This window comes from Chlorocebus sabaeus, chromosome 27, assembly GCF_047675955.1.
Source record: "Chlorocebus sabaeus isolate Y175 chromosome 27, mChlSab1.0.hap1, whole genome shotgun sequence".
Classification (NCBI taxonomy): domain Eukaryota; kingdom Metazoa; phylum Chordata; class Mammalia; order Primates; family Cercopithecidae; genus Chlorocebus; species Chlorocebus sabaeus.
Window position 1 is genome coordinate 41,881,286 of NC_132930.1, and position 16,700 is coordinate 41,897,985.

The 16,700-nt window shown below is 42.6% G+C and overlaps 1 long non-coding RNA gene across 1 annotated transcript in view; it reads left to right on the forward strand.

The window, feature by feature from the left end:
• The first annotated feature begins 587 nt into the window (after positions 1-587).
• The window catches only part of LOC119627734 (uncharacterized), a 64,131-nt gene continuing 48,018 nt past the window's right edge, over positions 588-16,700 (forward strand). Inside the window, exons 1-2 of the long non-coding RNA XR_005243976.2 lie at positions 588-940; positions 15,847-15,972. This is a non-coding gene — a long non-coding RNA (uncharacterized lncRNA). The remainder of the gene's footprint in view (positions 941-15,846; positions 15,973-16,700) is intronic.

Sequence of the window (16,700 nt, forward strand, 5' to 3'; positions counted from 1 at the left end):
GGGCCCTCTTGCTGTTGTTGTCAGATGTTGATAGGAGTTTGGGAAGCAAGTGAGGAGCATGTTCATTCTGGGCTGGGTCAAACCTGGGCAGAGATGAAGGGCAGGATGGGCCTGAGGTGACAGCCTGCAGGGCATCTGGCCCCTCTTTAGTTCAGTTGTCAGCTCTGAGCCATGGCATCCTGGGTACATTCATGATCTTCTCCATGCCCCAGGGTCCCCATCTATTAAAGGGGATATTGGGGGATCCTGGGAGGACTGGGTGAGAGTGTATATAGAGAATACCCAAAACAGTGCTGGCACATAACAGCTGCCCCACACACCTTAGCCATCCTAGGTGCCTCAGTCTCTCCTGTGTCCCTTTTTCCTCCCCCACCCCTCCCCATCTGTCACCCCATTCACACATTCACACCAGCCACAGTTGGTGGGCATCCACGTTCTCCTGAGGGTCCACCTGCTCCTTCCCATCCTCTCTGTCTCCTCCTTCACCAAGATTTTCTTAATATTCTAAGCTCTAGAGTCCTAGAATGTTCCAGTTTCTAGCACTTTAGGACATTCTAGGCCCCACCAAGCATGTGCCTCTGTGTCTTTGCTCACTAGGCTCCCTCAGCCTTCAACACCTTGAGAGCTTCTTTGGAGGCCCTAGCAGGGATGCACAGCTACTTATATACCCTTGGCTGAAGACCAGTCCTCCTCTGTCAGAGATGGTCGTAACTGCAGCTTTGGGAGGGACGCACGTGGTGTGGTGAGGGAGGAAGGGGACACCTGCCTGGCCAGCCAGATCAGCCGAATCAATTTTGGCCATCAGTGGGGTGACAGATGTCACAGCCAGATCACCCTCACATTCCCCTAGCCTTGAATACCTTTCCCCATCTTCTTCACCTGGCACTTTTTCTTGTGGCAGGAGATGGCAGGATGAGATTGTGGTCTTCCATCCACACAGGTAAGTGACAGTCCTCAGCTCAAATTGCCTCCTCTGTGAAGCCTTCCTAATCTCACCTCCCCATCCAGGTGGACTCCTGTGCCCCATGGAGAGGTAGACATCCACATCCCACAGTGGCCCACCCCATTGCTCTGTGCTCACCTCCAGTTTCCTCCCACATAGGAACTCCTGCACAGTAGACAGCCACTGGGGCAGGCTCATGGGGGCAACCTCCCACACTTTTTGAAAGACTAAATGAAGGACTAACAGGAGGTGGGGAAAACGCTGGCTTGGCAATTAGGAGAGCAAAGCTTCCATGTTCTTCCACACCCCTAATCTTTGTCTCAGACCTTGTCAGGCCTTGCTTTCTATTTGAGAACCCCAGGACTCCGAGAAGACCCAAAGCCAACCTGCTCAGTTACCAGCTGAAAACCATTGACCATGGTCTCCTTGGGTACACTCTGGAGCTTTATGAATGCTCCAATTACCCTGTAGTCTCATGGTAGGAGAGAGAGATGGAATTGGGAAGAGACCTGAGAAAGTGGTTTTTTGTTTTTGTTTTTGTTTTGTTTTGTTTTGAGATGGAGTTTTGCTCTTATTGCCCAGGCTAGAGTGCAATGGCGGGATTTCAGCTCACTGCAGCCTCTGTGTTCTGAGTTCGGGCGATTCTCCTGCCTCAGCCTCCCAGATAGCTGGGAATACAGGCATGCACCACCACGCCCAGCTAATTTTGTATTTTTAGTAGAGATGGGGTTTCATTATGTTGCCCAGGCTGGTCTCGAACTCCTGACCTCAGGTGATCCACCTGCCTTGGCCTCCCAAAGTTCTAGGATTACAGGTGTGAGCCATCACACCTGGAAAGACCTGAGAAAGTTACCGTCATATTTCAATTAATGAAATCCTTTGACAGCTTTCTGTTTTGAGTCCCTTACTGCATGTACATCTGCAGGGAGGTATGGAAGTGAGGTGGGTAGGGGATGTGGGGAGAGGTGGTGGTATACCCAGATCCTTACAAACATCTAAAACTATTCAGGATTCATTTTTTAAAAGTTATTCAAATATTAGATTCCTGGAAATGGGGAGAGAGTTCAGCCTCTGGAAGGTTAACACTGTGCAGCCGATTTGTCCAAGTCTGACAGATTTTTCTCCCCAAAAGACTGCTGGGCCTTGGGACCCTGTAATGAGACTGCTGGGAGCCCCAGCCCTCTTGCTTCTATTTCCTTCACTCCATTGTCTCCCGAATGTCCCAGCCTCTTCCTGGCTAGTAAATGCTGATGGCCCTGAGTGACCATCCAAATGACTCCAAGCCTTGGATTTCTCTCCTAGGAAACAGAGAATAATTTTTCTCTATCGTGCTCATAGGGAAGATGAGGGCTGTGGAGACAAAACGGGCTCAAACATGAGAAATAACAAATTTCCTATTAAATGTAAAATGGTGAAGAGGAAAAGGAAGTGGGCAGAGAGCTGGGACTTGTGGATCTGAGCCGTGGCTTCCTCTAGTTCATGAAGGGATGGACCTTGTTTGAGTCACTCACCATCTCTGGACCCTGGTTTTCCTGATGTATAAATAAGTGTCTTGGATCTGCTCATTTGGGGGATGTGGCCAGCTTCCACCTTCCGATCTTGCATACCCCATTTCCTGTCCTAGCAGCCCTGGAGGAGAGGTTCCCATCAGGTTTGGTGAAAGTTTCTTTCCAAACGATATGGCCATGGAATGCTAGGTTGGGATCTACTCAGAGGCTGCGGCTCCCTCCATCTCTGAGACCACGCCAGCAGACTGGGGCTCTCACATTTTGAAGCATGCTATGGAATCTGACCTGGCCTAGATTTCTCGGCAATGGGGTTATGTCCTTCTGACTTGGCCATCTGAAGTAGGACCCCAGGCAAGAGGACACCTTCTCAGAAACTGATTCATGTTTATGAAAGTCATGCATCACTGTTCATGGCAGAATTTCCTCCAGGACTGGTTTCTCCAGCAGTGAACTGTCACACCAATACCATGTAGAAAGCTTGGGGGTTGAGGGTGCTAGAGTCTTGGGCCAATCATGATGTAGATGCGGACATGAGCTCCAGTTCCTTCCTGGTTTTGCCACTTCCTAGCCGTGTAGCCTCAGAGAAATCACTTGACATTCCAAGTGGGATGGGGGTGATTGGATCACAGGGGCGATTTCTCTCATGCTGTTCTCCTGAGAGTGAGTGAGTTCTCACAAGATCTGATGGTTTTATAAGTGTTTGGAAGTTCCCCTTTCGCTCTTCTCTCTACTGCTGCCTTGTGAAGAAGGTGCCTGCTTCCCCTTCGCCTTCTGCCATGATTGTACGTTTTCTGTGGCCTCCCCAGCCATGTGGAACTGTGAGTCAATTAAACCTCTTTCCTTTATAAATTATCCAGTCTCGGGCAGTTCTTTGTAGCATTGTGAAAACAGACTAATACACCCCCAAACCTGGCTACCCCATCCATCAAAGAGGGACAATAATAGTGTGGCCAATAATTAGATTGCATTCCCCCAAAGCAGATCCCAATACATAGATTTGATTAAAGTAATTTATTTGGTGATGACCCAGGAGTCAGGGGTCAGGACCGAGGAGTGAGACAGGAAGGGAGGTAAATTCATTCAGGTGGGAAGATGGGCAGGTCTTCACCAAGGGCAATCAGGCTTGATCCCCCAGGAGCCTCTGCAGGAGTACATGGAACACACCTCAGAGCTGCTCCACTGTGGGGTGAGGAACCTGGGTGTTTATCCATTGTCTGTGGGCTGCTCTTAGGATGTTAGTGCCTCAGAACGCCCCACCTACCTCGTGTGTGGACCAAGCACGCCCCTATGACCAGAGAACACCCTCATCCACAGAGATGCAGGAAGTCAAGGCTATGTTTGGGAACTCTAGGGTAGGCAGAGGGGCATGGGCCAGGTGCTGATGGCTCCTACTGTGCCAACTCGGTTGCTATGAGGGTGATGCTTACAACAGTGCCTGGCATGTGACCAGCTCCAAATAACTCACTTATTATTACTATTAGCTATGCCCCAACTTCCTCCATTCCAAGTGAACCCAGAGTTTGTTTCAGCATCAACCTTTCTGCTTGTAGCCATGGGTTTCAACGGAGGCTGACTCCAGCCCAGCTCCAGGGCTGGGGTCTTGGTTGGTGTAAATGAATCATGGCCCCCATCTATAGTACCTTTTCTAAAATTTTCCTCAGGAAAGGAACCAGAGCACAGGTTTACCTCCAGGATAAACTTATCACTTTCTCACAGGGTCAATATCTGTGTGTTACCTTCTTTAAGAGAACAAAAGTCTAGGTTGGGGAAGTTCTCCTGGATAATATACTGAAGAGTGTTTTCCAACTTGGTTCCATTCTCCCAGCCACTTTCAGGTACACCAATAAAATGTAGGTTTGGTATTTTCATGTAGTCCCATATTTCTTGGAGTCTTTGTTCATTACTTTTCATTCTTTTTTCTCTAATCTTGTCTTCACACTTAATTTCATTGATTTTCAATACCTGATATCCTTTCTTCTGCTTGATTGATTCAACTATTGCTACCTGTGAATTCTTCATGAAGTTCTCATGCTGTGTTTTTCAGCTCCATCAGGTCATTTATGTTCTTCTCTAAACTTCTTATTCTAGTTAGCAATTCTGCTAATGTTTTTTCAAGGTTCTTAGCTTCCTTGCATTGGGTTAACACGTGCTCCGTTAGCTCAGAGGCGTTTGTTATTATCCACCTTCCGAAGCCTACTTCTGTTAATTCATCAGACTCATCCTCCATCCAGTTTTGTTCCCTTGCTTGCAAGAAGTTGTAATCTTTTGCAGAAGAAGAGGTATCAGGTTTTTGGAATTTTCAGCCTTTTTGCGTGGTTTTTCATCATTTTCATGGGTTTATCTACCTTTGGTCTTTGACGTTGGTGACCTTCAAATGGGGTTTTCGCGTGGACATCCTTTTTGTTGATGTTGACGCTATTCCATTCTGTTTGTTAGTTTTCCCTCTAACAGTCAGGTCTCTCTGCTACAAGTCTTCCACTCTAGACCCTGCTTGCCTGGGTATCACCACTGGAGGCTGCAGAACAGCAAAGATTGCTGCCTGTTACTTCCTCTGGAAGCTTCATCCAGAGGGGCACCTACCAGATGCCAGTTGGAGCTTTCCAAGATACTCCTCAAGAAGAGCAACCCCAAGACACATAATCATCAGATTCACCAAGGTTGAAATGAAGGAAAAAAATGTTAAGGGCAACCAGAGAGAAAGGTTGAGTTATCCACAAAGGGAAGCCCATACACTAACAGCGGACCTCTCTGCAGAAACCATACAAACCAGAAGAGAGCAGGGGTAAATATTCAACTTTCTTAAAGAAAACAATTTTCTGTCACCCTGATACCAAAGCCTGGCAGAGACGCAACAAAAAAAGAGAATTTTAGACCAATATCCCTGATGAACATCGATGCAAAAATCCTCAATAAAATACTGGCAAACTGAATCCAGCAGCACATCAAAAAGCTTATCCACCATGATCAAGTGGGCTTCATCCCTGGGATGCAAGGCTGGTTCAACATATGCAAATCAATAAACATAATCCAGCATATAAACAGAACCAAAGACAAAAACCACATGATTCTCTCAATAGATGCGGAAAAGACCTTTGACAAAATTCAACAGCCCTTCATGCTAAAAACTATCAAAAAATTCGGTATTGATGGAATGTATCTCAAAATAATAAGAGCTATTTATGACAAACCCACAGCCAATATCATACTGAATGGGCAAAAACTGGAAGCATTCCCCTTGAAAAGTGGCACAAGACAGGGATGCCCTCTCTCACCACTCCTATTCAGCATAGTGTTAGAAGTTCTGGCCAGGGCAATCAGGCAGAAAAAAGAAATAAAGAGTATTCAATTAGGAAAAGAGGAAGTCAAATTGTCCCTGTTTGCAGATGACATGATTGTATATTTAGAAAACCCCATCATCTCAGCCCCAAATCTCCTTAAGCTGATAAGCAACTTTAGCAAACTCTCAGGATACAAAATCAATGTGCAAAAATCACAAGCATTCTTATACACCAATAACAGACAGACAGCCAAATCATGAGTGAACTCCCATTCACAATTGCTTCAAAGAGAATAAAATACCTAGGAATCCAACTTACAAGGGATGTAAAGGACCTCTTCAAGGAGAACTACAAACCACTGCTCAACAAAATACAAGAGGACACAAACAAATGGAAGAACATACCATGCTCATGGATAGGAAGAATCAATATCGTGAAAATGGTCATACTGCCCAAGGTAATTTATAGATTCAATGCCATCCCCATTAAGCTACTGATGACTTTCTTCACAGAAATGGAAAAAACTACTTTAAAGTTCATATGGAACCAAAAAAAGAGCCCGCATTGCCAAGACCATCCTAATCCAAAAGAACAAAGCTGGAGGCATCACACTACCTGACTTCAAATTATACTACAAGGCTACAATAACCAAAACAGCATGGTACTGGTACCAAAACAGAGATACAGACCAATGGAACAGAACAGAGTCCTCAGAAATAATACCACACATCTACAACCATCTGATCTTTGACAAATCTGACAAAAACAAGAAATGGGGAAAGGATTCCCTATTTAATAAATGGTGCTGGGAAAACTGGCTAGCCATATGTAGAAAGCTGAAACTGGATCCCTTCCTTACACCTTATACAAAAATTGATTCAAGATGGATTAGAGATGTAAATGTTAGACCTAAAACCATAAAAACCCTAGAAGAAAACTTAGGCAATACCATTCAGGACATAGGCATGGGCAAGGACTTCATGTCTAAAACACCAAAAGCAATGCAACAAAAGCCAAAATTGACAAATGGGATCTAATTAAACTAAAGAACTTCTGCACAACAAAAGAAACTAGCATCAGAGTGAACAGGCAACCTACAGAATGGGAGAAAAATTTTGCAGCCTATCCATCTGACAAAGGGCTAATATCCAGAATCTACAAGGAACTTAAACAAATTTACAAGAAAAAACAAACAACCCCATCAAAGAGTGGGCAAAGGATATGAACAGACACTTCTCAAAAGAAGACATTTATGCAGCCAACAGACACTGAAAAAATGTTCATTATCACTCACCATCAGAGAAATGCAAATCAAAACCACAATGAGATACTATCTCACACCAGTTAGAATGGCGATCATTAAAAAGTCAGGAAACAACAGGTGCTGGAGAAGATGTGGAGATAGGAACACTTTTACACTGTTGGTGGGACTGTAAACTAGTTCAACCATTGTGGAAGGCAGTGTGGTGATTCCTCAGGGATCTAGAACTAGAAATACCATTTGACCCAGCCATCCCATTACAGGGTATATACCCAAAGGATTATAAATCATGCTGCTATAAAGACACATGCACATGTATGTTTATTGCGGCACTATTTACAATAGCAAAGACTTCGAACCAACCCAAACGTCCATCAGTGACAGATTGGATTAAGAAAATGTGGCACATATACACCATGGAATACTACGTAGCCATAAAAAAGGATGAGTTCGTGCCCTTTGTAGGAACATGGATGCAGTTGGAAGCCATCATTCTCCGCAAACTATCACAAGAACAGAAAACCAAGCACCACATGTTCTCACTCATGGGTAGGAATTGAACAATGAGATCACTTGGACACAGGAAGGGGAACATCACACACTGGGGCATGTTGTGGGGTGGGGGGAGGGGGGAGGGATAGCATTAGGAGATATACCTAATGTAAATGACGAGTTAATAGGTGCAGCACACCAACATGGCACATGTATACATATGTGACAAACCTGCATGTTGTGTGCATGTACCCTAAAACTTAAAGTATAATAAAAAATGAAAATAAAAACAAAAATAGAAAACAATTTTCAACCCAGAATTTCATATCCAGTCAAACTAAGCTTCATAAGCGAAACAGAAATAAAATCCTTTACCGACAGGCAAATGCTGAAGGATGTTGTCACCACCGGGCCTGCCTTACAAGACCTCCTGAAGGAAGCACTAAGTATGAAAAGGAAAAACCAGTACCAGTCACTGCAAAAACATACCAAATTGTAAAGACCATCGACACTATGAAGAAACTCCATCAACTAACAGGCAAAATAACCAGCTAATATCATAATGACAGGATCAAAGTCACACATAACAATATTAATTTTTGCTGGGAATAGGCCCCCAAATTTGGCCATAAACTGGCCCCAAAACTGGCCATAAGGAAAATCTCTGCAGCACTGTGACATGTTCATGATGACCATCACACCCACACTGAAGGTTTTGGGTTTACTGGAATGAGGGTAAGGAACACCTGGCCCACCCAGGACAGAAAGCTGCCTAAAGGCATTCCTAAGCCACAAACAATAGCATGAGCAATCTGTGCCTTAAGGACATGTTCCTGCTGCAGATAACTAGCCAGAGCCCATCCCTTTATTTCAGCCTATCCTTTTGTTTCTCATAAGGAATACTTTTAGTTAATCTATAATCTATAGAAACAATACTTATCTCTGACTTGCTGTCAATAAATATGTGGATAAATCTCTGTTCAGGGCTCTCAGCTCTGAAGGCTCTGAGTCCCCTGATTTCCCACTCCATATGCTATATTTCTGTGTGTGTGTCTTTAATTCCTCTAGTGCCACTGGGTTATGGTCTCCACAACTGAGCTGGTCTCGACAACTTTAAATGTAAACAGGCTAAATGTCCCAATTAAAAGACACAAACTGGCAAATTGGATAGAGTCAAGACCCATCAGTATGCTGTATTCAGGAGACCCATCTCACATGCAGAGACACACAAAGGCTCAAAATAAAGGGATAGAGTAATATTTACCAAGCAAATGGAAAGAAAAAAAAAAAGAAAAAGAAAAAAGAAAAAAAGCAGAGCTTGCAATTCTAGATACACAAAGGCTCAAAATAAAGGGATAGAGGAATATTTACCAAGCAAATGGAAAGAAAAAAAAAGGAAAAGAAAAAAGAAAAAAAGCAGAGCTTGCAATTCTAGATACACAAAGGCTTAAAATAAAGGGATAGAGGAATATTTACCAAGCAAATGGAAAGAAAAAAAAAGGAAAAGAAAAAAGAAAAAAAGCAGAACTTGCAATTCTCATCTCTGATAAAACAGACTTTATACCAACAAAGATCAAAATAGACAAAGAAGGGCATTACATAATAGTAAAGGGATCAATGCAACAAGAAGAGCTAACTTTCCTAAATATGTATGTACCCAACACAGGAGCACCCAGATTCATAAAGCAAATTCTTAGAGACCTGCAAAGAGACTTAGACTCCCACACAATAATAGTGGGAGACTTTAACACCCCATTTTCAATATTAGATAAATCCACGAGACAGAAAAATTAACAAGGATATTCAGGACTCGAGCTCAGCTCTGGACCAAGCAGACCTAGTAGACATCTATAGAGCTCGCCACCCCAAATCAACAGCATATACATTCTTCTCAGCACCATATTGCACTTATTCTAAAATTGACCATATAATTGGAAGTAAAACACTCCTCAGCAAATGCAGAAGCATGGAAATCATAGCAAACAGTCTCTCAGACCACAGTGCAATCAAATAAGAACTCAGAATTAAGAAGCTCTCTCAAAACTGCACAACTATATGGAAACTGAACAACCTGCTCCTGAATAACTACTGGGCAGAAACCAGGAAGTTCTTGGAAACCAATGAGAACAAAGACACAACGTACCAGAATCTCTGGGACACAGCTAAACGAGTGTTTAGAGGGAAATTTATAGCTCTAAATGCCCACAGAAGAAAACGGGAAAGATCTAAAATTGACACCCTAACATCACAATTACAAGAGCTAGAGAAGCAAGGGCAAACAAATTTAAAAGCTACTAGAAGACAAGAAATAACTAAGATCAGAGCAGAACTGGAGGAGATAGAGACATAAACACACAAAAAAGAAATACTTTCAAAAAATCAATGAATCCAGGAGCTGGTTTTTTGAAAAAATTAGCAAAATAGATAGATGACTAGCCAGGCTAATAAAGAAGAAAAGAGAGAAAAATAAAATAGACACAATAAAAAATAATAAAGGGGATATCCTCACTAATCCCACAGAAATACAAACTACCAACAGAGAATACTGTAAACAGCTTTATGCAAATAAAATAGAAAACCTAGAAGAAATGGATAAATTCCTGTACACATACAGCCTCCCAGGACTAAACCAGGAAGAAGTAGAATCCCTGAATAGACCAATAACAAGCTCTGAAATTGAGACAGTAATTAATAGCCTACCAACCATAAAAAGCCCAGGACCAGATGGATTCACAGCCAAATTCTACCAGACATACAAAGAGGAGCTGGTACCATTTCCTCTGAAACTATGCCAAACAATCAAAGAAGAGGGACTCCTCCCTAACTCATTTTATGAGGCCAGCATCATCCTGATACCAAAACCTGGCAGAGACACAACAAAAAAAGAAGACTTCAGGCCAATATCCCTGATGAACATTGGTGTGAAAATCCTCAATAAAATACTGGCAAACCAAATCCAGTAGCAAGTCAAAAAGCTTATCCATCATGATCAAGTTAGCTTCATCCCTAGGATGCAAGGTTGGTTGAACATACACAAATCAATAAACAGAACCAATGACAAAAAACACATGATTATCTCAATAGATGCAGAAAAGGCCTTTGATAAAATACAGCATCCCTTAATGTTAAAAACTTTCAATAAACTAGATATTAATGGAATGTATCTCAAAATAATAAGAGCTATCTTGACAAACCCACAGCCAATGTCATTCTGAATAGGCAAAACTCGAAACATTCCCTCTGAAAACCAGCACAAGACAAGGATGCCCTCTCTCACCATTGCTATTTGACATAGTATTGGAAGTTCTGGCCAGGGCAATTAGGCTAGAGAAAGGAATAGATGGTATTCAAATAGGAAGAGAGGAAGTCAAATTGTCTCTGGTTGCAGATGACATGATTATATATTTAGAAAATCCCATTGTCTCAGCCTAAAAACTTCCGAAGCTGATAAGCAATTTCAGCAAAGTCTTGGGATACAAAACCAATGTGCAAAAACCACTAGCATTCCTATATGCCAATAATAGACAGAGAGCCAAATCATGAGTGAACTCCCATTCACAATAAAATATCTAGTAATACAGCTTACAAGGGATGTGAAGGACCTCTTCAAGGAGAACTACAAACCACTGCTCAAGGAAATAAAAGAGGACACAAACAAATGGAAAAACATTCTATGCTCACGGATAGGAAGAATCAATATCATGAAAATGGCCATACTGCCCAAAGTAAATTATAGATTCAATGCCATCCCCATCAAACTACCATTGACTTTCTTCACAGAATAAGAAGAAACTACTTTAAATTTCATCTGGAACCAAAAAAGAGCCCGTATAGCCAAGACAATCCTAAGCAAAAAGAATAAAGCTGGAGGCATCACGCTACCTGACTTCAAACTATACTATAAGGCTACAGTAACCAAAACAGCATAGTACTGGTATCAAAACAAATACATAGACCAAATGAACAGAACAGATACCTCAGAAATAACGCCACACATCTACAAACATCTGATCTTTGACTAACCTGACAAAAACAAGCAATGGGGAAACGATTCTCTATTTAATAAATTGTATTGGGAAAACTGGCTAGCCATATGCAGAAAACTGAAACTGGACCCTTTCCTTACATCTTATACAAAAATCAACTCAAGATCGATTACAGATTTAAAGGTAAGACCTAAAACCATAAAAAGCCCAGTAGAAACTCTAGGCAATACCATTCAAAACATAGGCATGGGCAAAGATTTCATGACTAAAACACCAAAAGCAATGGCAACAAAAGTCAAAATTGACAAATAGGCTCTAAATAAACGAAAGAACTTCTGCACAGCAAAAGAAACTAGCATCAGAGTGAACAGGCAACCTACAGAATGGGAGAAAAATTTTGCAGCCTATCCATCTGACAAAGGGCTAATATCCAGAATCTACAAGGAACTTAAACAAATTTACAAGAAAAAACAAAGAAGCCCATCATAAAGTGAGCGAAGGATGTGAACAGACACTTCTCAAAAGAAGGCATTTATGTGATCAACAAGCATGAAAAAAAGCTCATCATCACTGGTCATTAGAGAAATGCAAGTCAAAACCACAGTGAGAGAGTGTAAATTAGTTCAACCATTATGGAAGACATTGTGGCGATTTCTCAAGGATCTAGAACCAGAAATACCATTTGAACCAGCAACCCCATTACTGGATATATACCCAAAAGATTATAAATCATTCTACTATAAAGACACATGCACACATATGTTTATTGAAGCACTATTTACAATATCTAAGGCTTGGAACCGACCCAAATGCCCATCAATGATTAACTGGATAAAGAAAATGTGGTGTATATACACCATGGAATACTATGTAGCCATAAAAAAGGATGAATTCATGTTCTTTGCAGGGACATGGATGAAGCTGGAAAGCATGATTCTCAGCAGACTAACACAGGAACAGAAAACCAACAACACATGTTCTCACTCATAAGTGGAAGCTGAATAATGAGAACACATGGACACAGGGAAGGGAACATCAGACACTGGGGCCTGTAGGGGGGTGTGGGGCTAGGGGAAGGATAGCATTAGGACAAATGCCTGATGCAGATGATGGGTTGATGGGTGCAGCAAACCACTATGGCAGGTATATACCTATGTAACCTGCACATTCTGCACATGTATCCCAGAACTTAAAGTATAATAATAATAAAAAAAGAAAACAAAAGGCTTTGGCATTTTTCCTTTAGTACCCTCCCTGTCTTCACAAAGGTCTCGGGTTTGCAGTCAATGTGCCTGTTTCTTGTTCTGACGTCTGGAGGGCTGGGCCTAGAAAGGAGGAAGGCAGTCATTTGTGATGAAACTGAGAAAGTTGAATGAAGCTTCCACATTCTTGCAAATTCACACCTTTTCTGAGTGCTGCACTCAGCCACATGCTAAGTATTTCAGTGCCTTCTGGGGGCCTGGGAGGCTGGATGAAATTATTGAGTTATGAAGTAATTTTACTTGGAATGAACACTGAATTTTTTTCTTGCAACAAAGAGACACCAACATGTATCTGACTTTTTTTTTTCTTGGTAATTAATTTTAGGAAGTACTTGTGAATACAATCAAGATGAGGGTGGACAAAGTCATACTGGGCGTCGTCTCAGAGCTGTAGAGCCAAACAACAGCCTTAATGAACAAAGCCACGTGGTCTTGGGGTTGGAGGGAAGGTTAATAACTGACCCAAGGCCTCAGCAATGCTGGAGGGACACTGAGGGCTCACTCAGGCCCAGAGATGTGGGGAACCCTGGAGGCTGGGAGTCTCCTTGACCCCTGCATAGAAAAACAATGCATTAGGGAGAAAGCCCTTCACTTTTGCTGCTTTACAATGGCCTGATAGAGCTGTGTGGACCCTTCTGGTAAATTGGGACATTGGCTATTATAAAAGAGGTGTCCAGGCAGTGAGGGGGAGAAGTTAATATTATTAATAATAATTCTGATGATTACTCTGCATGAGGCACTATTTCTATTCCCTACAGCTCTCCTGCAAGATAGACATTATTAGGCCCATTTTTATATGCAAGGAAATTGAGCCTCAGAGCATTAAGTAACTTGCCCTGGAGCATGTGTCTGGTAGCAGGGCAATCAACTGTCCCGATTTGCTTGGGACTGGTGTGGTTTCAGCACTGAAATTTCTGCATCTCTGGAAACCTTCTATTCTGGGCAAACTAGGACAGTTGGTCACCCTAGAGGAGTCAGGGCCTATGTGATGGCCAGGTCCACCTGGTTCCCAAGACTGTTGCTCTCAACACTGTGCCAGCCTCATACGTAAGGCAAAGCTCTTTCCTGTAAGGCCGCATGAATAGGAAGCTGCAGAGGAAGAATTTGAACCCAGGACTGTCTTCCTCCAGAGTGGGTGTTTTCTTACCAGGCCATCAAGACAGGAGCACCTGACTGTAGATACACAATGACAGTAGGTTCCAGAATGCCTTTAGCCCTGTGGTGCTGCTGTGAACCGATAGGTAGGCTTAGTAGTTATGCCTTTCTAGGGGGCGCACATATTCCTGGGGGAGAAGCTGGAGTCTTTGTAGCATCTGCATCCTGGCCCTGGCTTGGGCCCAGGCCTGGTGGAAAGCAGGGATGTCCTAAAGCTTTGAGGAATGAAGGAGGGAGGAGATTGCACACAAGGTTGCTTTCATTTAAAGAGCAACACCAGGCTGGGCAAAGTGGCTCACACCTGTAATTCCAGCACTTTGAGAGGTCAAGGAGGACAGATCACCTGAGGTCAGAAGTTTGAGACCAGCCTGGCCAACATGGTGAAACCCCATCTCTACTAAAAATAAAAATAAAAAATTGTCCGAGTATGGTGGTGGGTGCCAGTAATCGCAGTTACTTGAGAGGCTGAGGCAGGAGAATCACTTGAACTCGGGAGGCAGAGGTTGCAGTGAGTCGAGATTGCACCACTGCACTCCAGCCTGGGATGACAGAGAAAGAGCAAGACTCTGTCTCAAAAAATAAATAAAAAACAAACAAACAAATAAAGAGCAACACCAATGTTCAACTGCTCAATAATCAGCAGACACAAATACAGATATAAAATAAAGACCAATTTTAGTTGAGGTGTCACTTCTCTTTGTCTCTCTGTCTTTGTGTCTGTCTCTCTCTCACTCTCTCTCTCTATATATATGTATAAATAATAAGTAACATATTCTGTCGCCATATTTATATACTCACAAAAGTTTTTCAAGCTGTTTCTCCTTCCTTGAAGCTGTTTTGAATTTATGAGCAACTAGAGTGGAAAACTTGTTCTTCATTGTGGCTGGCATTAAACATCACATTTAGCTGCTTGTCCTAATTATCCCTAGATTTGTTTCCATGTTATGCTACTCCCCGGAATCCCTGTCTTTCCAACTTCCCTGGTTCCAGGGCCCCTGTGTTCTCCTTCCTTGTAGCCAGAACAGAGCCCAGATGGAAAGATGTGCCAGCCGAGTCTATTTCAAGTGACTTTGCACCTTGGCTGTTGGCACACTGCTGGTGTGTTCTGATACCTGCTCTCCTCTCTTTCTATGGTAATATAAGCCTGATGTTTTGGCTGAGCCTACAGCCACCCCCAAAGTAAAGACTACATTTAGCAGCATTCTTTGCAGCCAACTGTGGCTCTTTGAGTAAGTTTTGGCCAAAGGGTATGAGTGTGACTTATACAAGCTCTGAGTTATGCCCGTAAAGGGAAGCCTTGTACCCTCTCCAGCACCATTTCTTCTCTTCCTGCTAGTTGGAATACAAGTGTGTTGGTGAACTCTTTGGGAGAATTTCTTCATTTATTTAACTGGGATAATCCTGAATGAAAAATTAAACAAAGAAATAAGACTCCATGGTGGATAACCAGCAGAAATAAAAGACAATAGAAATAGACCTACAAAGATGTCAGATATTGGAATGGTCAGAGGCTGACCACAAAACAACATCATAGAGATGCAGAACAACATCCTAGGAGAAGCTTGGGTTCCTGTTACCTTGGGGGCTGCCTGGCTAGCCTGCATATGTAAGGGAGAAGTCAATGTCTACCTTGGGCCTCTGCTATGGTAACTGACTCCATATCCAAGTAGCATACTGCTTCTCTGTAGCAGCTAATTTCACGCCTGAGTCACTGTTTTCCAATCAGTATGTTAGTAGATGCTATGGTTTGGACATGGCTTGTTTGGCCCTGCCAAGTCTCATGTTGGAATTCGATCCCCAGTGTTGAAAGTGGGGTCTTGTGGGAGGTGTTTGGGTTGTGGGGGCAGATCCTTCATGAATGACTTGGTGCCATTCTTGTGGGAGTTAGAGTTTTCATTCTTAATTCCTGCAATATCTGGTTGTTGAAAAGAGCCTAGCACCTCCTTCCATCCCTCTCTCAGCTCCCCCTTCATCATGTGTTCTCCACATACCAGCTACCTTTTGCCTTCTGACATGAACGGAAGCAGCCTGCAGCCCTCACCAGAAGCAGATGCTGGTGCCATGCTTCTTGTACAGCTGGCAGAACTGTGAGCCAAATAAGCATCTTTTCTTTATAAATTACCCAGCTTTGGGTATTCCTTTGCAGCAACACGAGTGAACTAATAATAATGTATTTATTAGCATGGCCATTTTCAGAAATAGCTTAGGCTGACACCAAACAGAATTCAACTTCTAGGGCTTTTTAAATCATAATTTTGGTGAGAACCTGACCATTCTTTTTTTAACAGATGGCAATTGCAAGGGTCCAGAAGGCTCTAGAATTGGTTGGAATTGGTAGAAAAAGAGAAGGAGGTGATGATGGTGGAGGGGATAGAGAAGGCATGATAGCATCTAACCTTTATTAAGGGATAACTATGCACCAACACTATGCTAAACACTTTACATGTATACTCCTGCGAGTTATGCACTCATACAACTTCCACTTTACAAGTGAGGAAACTGAGGCTTGCTATGCCCAGTCACACTGGCTTCCCTGCAGTTTCTCTCTAACATTGTGCTTCGTCCTATGATCATCACTTTGCATATGCTATTCCCTCTGTCCTGGATGCCCTTCCTACCTCAGGTTGTCAGATACGCAAACAAAACTCAATGAATAAACAAAAACAGGAGGTGCAGAGAAATGTGGAATATCAGATCCACAATGAGTAAGGTTTTATTATAAACACATCTCATGCAATATAATAATGTTATGCTAAACATTATTTGTCTATTTGAAATTCAAATTTAACTGGGTGCCTGGGCAGCCCCATTTATT